The following is a 7593-nucleotide window of genomic DNA, read 5'->3' as shown; positions in this document are numbered from 1 at the left end:
CGGCTGCTCTCATGTGTCTGCACAGCTCCAGTGCAAACTGCGAGAGGAGCAGGATATCCAGTCAGTATGGAGTTAAAACCATCCCCGGCTCTGCCCAGGCAGCGGGGGTCTGCAATCCCAAAACCAACTTTCACTCAATTTTAAGACCTTGATTGCAGGCTCAATCTGGCATGCACACATTCTGACATTCTGCTGAAAGGGCTGCTCCACCCTCTGCTCTGCACTCGCTGCGCTACCACAGCACTGCAGGGACAGAGAGGCAGAGACAGGCTGGGGCTTGGCTGCTGCAGCAGGTCCAGAGAAGGGCAGTGGAGCTGGTGAGGGGTCTGGAGCACAAGTGTGGTGAGAAGCAGCTGAAGGAGCTGGGGATGTTCCACCTGGACAAAGGGAGGCCCAGCAGGAACCTTACCATTCTCTGGAACTACCTGACAGAAGGCTGTACCCAGATGGGGGTCGATCTCCTCTCCCAGACATCGAGCGACAGGATGAGAGGAAATGCACCAAATTGTGCCAGAGGAGATTTAGACTAGATATTAGGAAACATCTCTTCACTGTGAGAGTTCTCAATCCCTGTCACAGGCTGCCCATAGCAGTGGTGGAATTGCCATTCCTGGAGGTATTTAAAAGACCTTGTGACACCTGGGCACATGGCTTAGTGGTGGACTTGGCAGTGCTGGGTTAACTGCTGGATTTGATGATTTTAGGAAGATTTTGCAACCTAAATAATTCTATGGTTCTGTTAAACCTTCCTGAAGTCTTTCACTTTTGTCATATATTAAAAGGGCATTTCCATTAAACAACTCATGATAACAAACCCCATGGAGAAGGCTGCTGATTTTTACCAGAGGAAAATCTCTGAAAGAAGGAAATTTGAAAAATGGAGCTTGAGATGTGCTAAACCCAAGGAGTAGGAATGCCAAGAGCAGATACAAGGGCAGGCCCTGGCTGCTGGTGACCTTTCTGATAATTGCAGTCAAAGAGCTCTGCTCGATAACCTGTCTCATGTAGCCCAGTGACCAGGACTGTCCTGGCACCTCTGATACACAAATAGTGCTGAGAAATATTCAGAGTCTGATGTCTGTTCATATTGCCCTCCATGTCTGAATAGCCAAAAAAGCTAGTTGCACTTTCATTTTGGGGTTAGATCTTACATCACATCTCTGAGATGAAACAAAGGAGAAATGCTGCCTGGAAGGGACCTCTGAAGGTCTTGAGTTCAGCCCCCACCAAAGGCAGGGCTAATATCAAGTCAAATCATAATAAGTTTTTTACAGTACACAATCTAGAAAAACGATGAAGGAATTACATTGATCTTCTGCTCCCCAGGTGACTTTGCTGAGATCTTCAACATTAAATTCTGGGACCTGATGGACCCTGCAGAGCATCCCTCTTCCTCAGGATGTAAATCTGTCCTGCTTACCATGATCAGCTAGAGAAATCCACCTGGCAGGGGATTGTTTCAGTGCCATTTAACACTGTTTGGCTCATATTATTTAAATTGCAAGGAAGAATTCTGGGGTGTTGGCTGCAGAACCAGGTGGTGGTTGCATCAGTGAGGGAGGGGTGTGCACTGGCACTGGGCTCCATCCCTCCTTGCCTTGTGAGACTCTGGTGCAAAACCAGAGCTCTGCTACCTTCTGTCTTATATTTCCACCACCTTAGAGAAATAAAGGCTTTAGATGATTTCCACTAGCTCCAGGCAATCTAGAACCTTTGCCAAAGAATTACATAGAGGCAGTATTAAAAAGCAGGGCTTTCTCAGAAGTCTTTTAGACACACAGACTGCAACCAACACCCTTTCTGGCAGGCAGGGAAACCAACCTACCATCAGGACCCCATTTTGTGACTTACAGAGCCTGTCAGAAAAGATCGATAGTTGGCATGGTAACATGCTCATTCCCCAAGAATAGAGCTCCTTTTTATTAAATTTGGCTGGCTATTGATCAGTTCCTGATCCACGTATCAAAACATGACAAGCACTTAATGACTCACAGATTTTTATTGAGGCAAATAAAAAAATAATAATATCATGAGGAAGCTGGGGGCTGCTGCCTGCTCCGGAGGGCGGCTGCGGCCGGGCCTGGGCGCAGGTTGCAGGCTTGGAAAACCAGCACAAATGTAACCTACTCCAGTGGCAATTTCAAAACCTCCCTTGCCCTGCCGTGGAGGTCTCTTAGAGCAACATCCCCAGCAAGCAGCTTTGTGCTGTGTGGGACTTTTCCCTCCTCCCCACCTGCTCTCCCTGTCTTGCTACTGCCTGCTGGTGGTGCGGCTCCCTCCCCACAGCTCCCAACCCTCCAGACCCAGGGGTTTCCCAAAGGATCCTTTTTGGACCGTGACCATTTTCCCTCCCCAGTGGGCTCCTGGGTCCCAACTCACCTGCAGCCTGCAGGCAGCACAGCTGTCTCACGCTGCAATGAGGCAACTGATGCAGTCAGCCCATGCAGATTTGCTGATAGAGGTCAAAAGTTTGTGTTAAATTAATTTATCCTGGTCCCCCCCAAGCAAGGCTGTTTCCTCTGCATCCCTAAGCACATGGCCACAGCCCAAGCAGCAGCTTGGCCATTCCTCACAGCAGCCTGACATCCTGGGGGTCCACACACCTCCCATTTGCCATTCCAGAGGACAGGTAGCTCTGCTGTGGCACAGTATAAACCCCTCAGCCTTCCCATGGGAGGGATATAGTCCCTCAGCAAGATGATTCGCCTGTTCAAATTGCTTTAACGTGCATTTACATGAGAGATAATAACAGCTCCAAAGGCTTCTTCCAGACTATTAAATAATACTCACTTAACAGAGTGTCTGAATTCATGCTGAAATGACAGACTATAATAATCCAGTCATATCTATCCTGCACACACAGCTGACTATAGAGGCTTAGAAAAACTGCAAGAGGTATTTATTGGCATGATATGGTATATGATAGCTAGTTTTCTCAGGTCATCTGCTGTGACTGGTCTGAAAGAGACGAGTTGCTGCAAGACGTCTTTCTATCTCCCTCTATCAGATATTTTAAGATGAGAAAAATGCATTTATTCCCAAGCCCTCCTTCATTGTGTGCATGGCACTAACACAGCGACGTGTGGCAATCTCTGATGTGGGTGTTGGTGCATTCTGATAATGTCTGTCTCCTCTTCAACACAACAGTTCTGCTCTGCACCAGCAAAGCCAAACACAGACAAGTCCTGCTGGAATCACTGAGCTCAACACAGAGCATCTCAAAACCTTCTGCAGATTAAGCATCATACAGCAATACCACCCTACATCCTCTGCAGCCAGCAATACTCATTCTGCTTTACAGGTGGGAAGCAGAGCCCAGTTTACCCACTTGCAGCCACACCAGTGATCCTGCAGCATGAACACATCTCCACATTCCTGATGCTCAAGGATGTGCATGACCATACCAGTGTGCACATTTCAGTGTGCGCTGCTCCCACCCACATTCCTGTAGGACCATCACCGTGCGTGTCTGGGCCTGCTGGCCCTGCTGCAGCACCCACCTGAAAGGTCACAAGAAGACAGGTCAGGCAGCAGTGGTTGTTCTCCCTCGGGCTTTCAAGAGAAAGCAATGCCTAGAGAGCAGAGCAGCCCCCTCTGCACATGCTGGCTGGGGATGACAGAGTGCCCCAGGTCTGCAAAGTCACTGACATCCTCTGCCTCAGAACAAAGGGTGAACTTTGTCATCGCATTACTCATGTTTTTTTCCCAGATGCTCAAAAAACAGGAAGAAATCAGCTTAAATCAGTAAGTGGACAAGAGAAATTCTCTTTGTCATCACCTTCCTCCAAGGGCAATTTTGTAGGAGAAAGAAGAGTGCTGCCTTGCCCTTATGAAAGCTTAGCAAATCCTGCCAGCAATTCCACTGAAAGAATATCATGTTCTCATTTGTTCTCTGTTTTAGACTGCACTCCCAGTCCTGTGTGCTCCCCTCTAGAGAACATTTAACCCAGAGGAAGCTACCTGAGCAGCCTAACACCTGAGCACACCTACAGGCAAATATTGCTGAGGGTATCTGGACATACAGCAAATCCCTCATGTCATCTAGCTGCTGCTGAGATCTGGCTGTGTAAGACTGGGCTGGAGTCAGGCAGTGGAGCAGTGGGCGTTGTTTGCCTTGAGACTGAGCAGCTAAACTTCAAGTAGAGCCTGGCAGCAGGTTGGCTTCCCAAACTGCAGGTGATTTGTCCCCACACAGGCCCCAGCTACCCTGTGCCAACTCCTGCCCAGCTGCAGAGCCAAAATTGAGCCCAAACGGATAATTGATCCTCAGGTAGAGAGCTGCAGCAAGACCCTGTTTCCCATTGACTGCTTATACCAAAGACATTCAAAATTGCGTCAGTAATGTTGGCGCTTTCTGCTTACAAATTAACATCCAATTATTCAAGCAGCCAGTACAAATTCCAAAGGCAAGCTGTGGTGTATATCTGTGGGAATCAGCCATTTGCACTTTGAGCTGCTTTGGATGGATTTAAAAGGCTGGTGCTGGCGGGAGGTACGGGGTGCCCACCGGCCCTGCCGAGCTCTGCTGGGCACTGCCAGGGGCTGGGAACGCTCACGGACACACAGAGAGCATCCCACCCTCCAGGGTGGGCACTGCCAGGGGCTGGGAATGCTCACACACCCATAGAGAGCATCCCACCCTCCAGGGTGGGCACTGCCAGGGGCTGGGAATGCTCACACACCCATAGAGAGCATCCCACCCTCCAGGGTGGGCACTGCCAGGGGCTGGGAATGCTCACCCACCCATAGAGAGCATCCCAACCTCCAGGGTGGGCAGGGGCAGCCACGGGAGAGCAGGCGGAGAGACTTAACAGCCTGGTCTTGCGCTACGGTTTAATTTAAGTTAGAAATAACATCTCTTTCTCATCTAGATCATATTAGGATTTTGAAAGGGCAGTCACGCAACTTCCCCCGGCAGTTATGGCAGAACCGTGCTCGGAAATGAATGGAGCTCGTGGAAGCATTCAGGACCGAACAATTGGATTTATAATTAGGCCTAAAAAGGGAAGAACGCTGAATAAAAGCAGCACAGCCAATTTTAGAAGAAAAGGAAGTTCTGGATGGAATTCATTGGGGTAGAGCACTGAAGTGGAAATGGAAAGTGTTCAAAGATAAATGAGTTTAGGCCTAAGAGTTTGCTTGACATCTAGAAAATGTACTAGGAACACAGTGTCAAGAAAAGCTAACGTGAACAACAAAGAAACACAAGAAGTGAGAGAAGAGAGGAAGGAGCCATAAAACTTTGGGACAACAAAGAGTTGCAATTATAGAGGGAAATGTAATGAAGTGTAAAAAATCATAATGAAAGCAAAGATAGAGAATGAAAGGATGATTGCATATTTGCTTAATGCACATCGGAGAAGTGTCAAAGACATGGGGAACAAGAGGTCACTAAATGAGAAAATAAAGCCTCTGGAGGAAAGGCACTGAATATTTTTCTTTAAATACAGACTTATTTGCTTGGGATTTACCGCTTGAAGGCCAATGACAGAGGCAAGCAACAGAAATATTTTCCTAGGGGAGAGAAAAAATTTCCAAAGGAAATGGAGCCTCTTTTTTCTTAGACAACTGATCCAGCAATGCAGTCTGACCCAAGGCAAAACAGTGGGATCTAACAAGGGCTCAAAAACAGAGGGAAAACTCAGTCTGTACAGCCCGCAAGTTAATATTTTCTTAACACCCTTTATTGTCACCAGGAGTCCTGTCTCAAAGTGACTCAGGTTTTGCAGGACAGCTGTATTGAGAGGGGGATCTGTTCTCAGCCCTCCTGTATGGAATTTTTCTGATAGGATTAAATTGGTGCCCCAAAAACCTGCCGCCTCCCACTATATCATTCCCCAATAATATTATAGCAAGGGAGCTGCATGCAACAGGTTGATGCTGAGGACCACAAAATCTTTTTGCCAGGTCCAGATCAGCAGTACAAAGTGGGATGAAAGCCATCCCAGGTTCTCCTGTGGAGGCGTCCTCTGGGCTTCACTGCCTCCAGCACCTCTGTGGTTATTTAAAGGAAAACCCAGAGTGTCTCAGCTATGGGCAAAACTGAGCTCTGCTCCTGAATTAAATACAGTTTCCCACCCACACATCCCTTTCCCAGCACGAGGTGCAGCCGTGGCTCTGCATTTACAGATCCATGGCTGGTTTTTGAGTCCAGCAGAAGAAAACCGCTCTCTCTGTAGAACACGGGGTTTCAATACCTTTTTCTGCCCTGCAATGAGGAATGGCTGGGGGTCCTGCTCTGTGGGGCTGCTGGGAGAGTGCAGCACCAAGGGATGGGACCAGCACCCTGCAGGCAGCTTCCAAGCCCATGGCACGGAAGGGAGCAGCAGCTAATGCAGAACATGGCTTAGACGACCCCTTCACAAGCACCAAAGGGAAGCATTGGATGGGACACAAGGGATGAGCCCCTCACCTCATCCCTATGTCCCAGTACTGCCTGTGAGTCCCACCCATGCGGCTGCTTTCTCATCCCAGGTGAGGGCTTGGATCCCCAAGGAAGCACAGGGTGCTCCAGGGACCAGTGGGACCAGTGACCTCAGAAATGGGGCTGAGGAGGAGCTCACAGCCCACTGCAGCCCAGGGCACCCATGGAAAAAGGAGAAAAAGGGATGGAACAAGGTTGCCAAGTGCATTTTCCCTCAAAAACCTATGAACAGCAGAGTGACACCCTGGGAATGGGATCCTACTGGTGCATTTATCAACCAAGTGATATCTAGACAATTAGTAGTTTTCTTTAATTTAGGACTAATTTTGTCCCACTAGTTTAAATTAAAGCCCCCAATAGGATAATTTCCTCATAATCGTAATTTTGTTACAAGCTTTTCATTAATCCAATCACAACTTCTATGATATTATTTGGCAGCTGATTGAGACTACAGGAACCACAGGGGTTCACACACATTGTCTCATTTCTGATTAAAAAAAAAGTAAAATTAGTCCAATTAAAAATTCTTTTAGTACTGTCTAATACGTGAAACTCCCCAAAGCCAGGACTGGAAAATCATCATTCCAGCCACGCAGCCCATCTGTGGGTGACAGCAGAAGCTCCGTGCTCATGTCAGCCGTCCGTAGGTGTCTGCCTGTCTTTCCAGCTGTCTGTAGCAATAATATATTTAAACAAAATTGCCAGGGTGCAAATATTCCTGTTTGGGAATATTTGTCTACGGCTTTGGGGAATTTTCTCTGGAGTATTTTGGTTTGATCTCAAGGCTCTCTCAGCTCCCTGAAGTCTTACTCAAAGCATCCCAGGCCACGATGCAGATATTCAGCACAGAGCGATTCCCTGCAAATCTCATATTCATAGCAAGAAATGCAAAAGAGAGAAACCCAGTGGTGGGAAGGTCTTGTGGCAGTAATAACACACAGTGTTGTCAGACGGGGAAGCTTCAGCACGGAGATGCACTGATTTGGAGGGGAAAAAAAAGAATAGAAAGCAGTGGGGATTTTAAAGTGAATTCAAGTCTTAAAAACTGTACTTTCTTCAAGTCACACACAATCACTCCTGACAGAAATTTTTCAGGCACATTGAAGTGCATGAGGGAGGTGACAGAAATCCCTTGAAATAAACACAACAAAGGAGTCAAAAGGGAAAAT

This window comes from Geospiza fortis, unplaced genomic scaffold (genome assembly GCF_000277835.1).
Source record: "Geospiza fortis unplaced genomic scaffold, GeoFor_1.0 scaffold29, whole genome shotgun sequence".
NCBI classification, from domain to species: domain Eukaryota; kingdom Metazoa; phylum Chordata; class Aves; order Passeriformes; family Thraupidae; genus Geospiza; species Geospiza fortis.
This window is presented reverse-complemented; position numbering follows the sequence as displayed.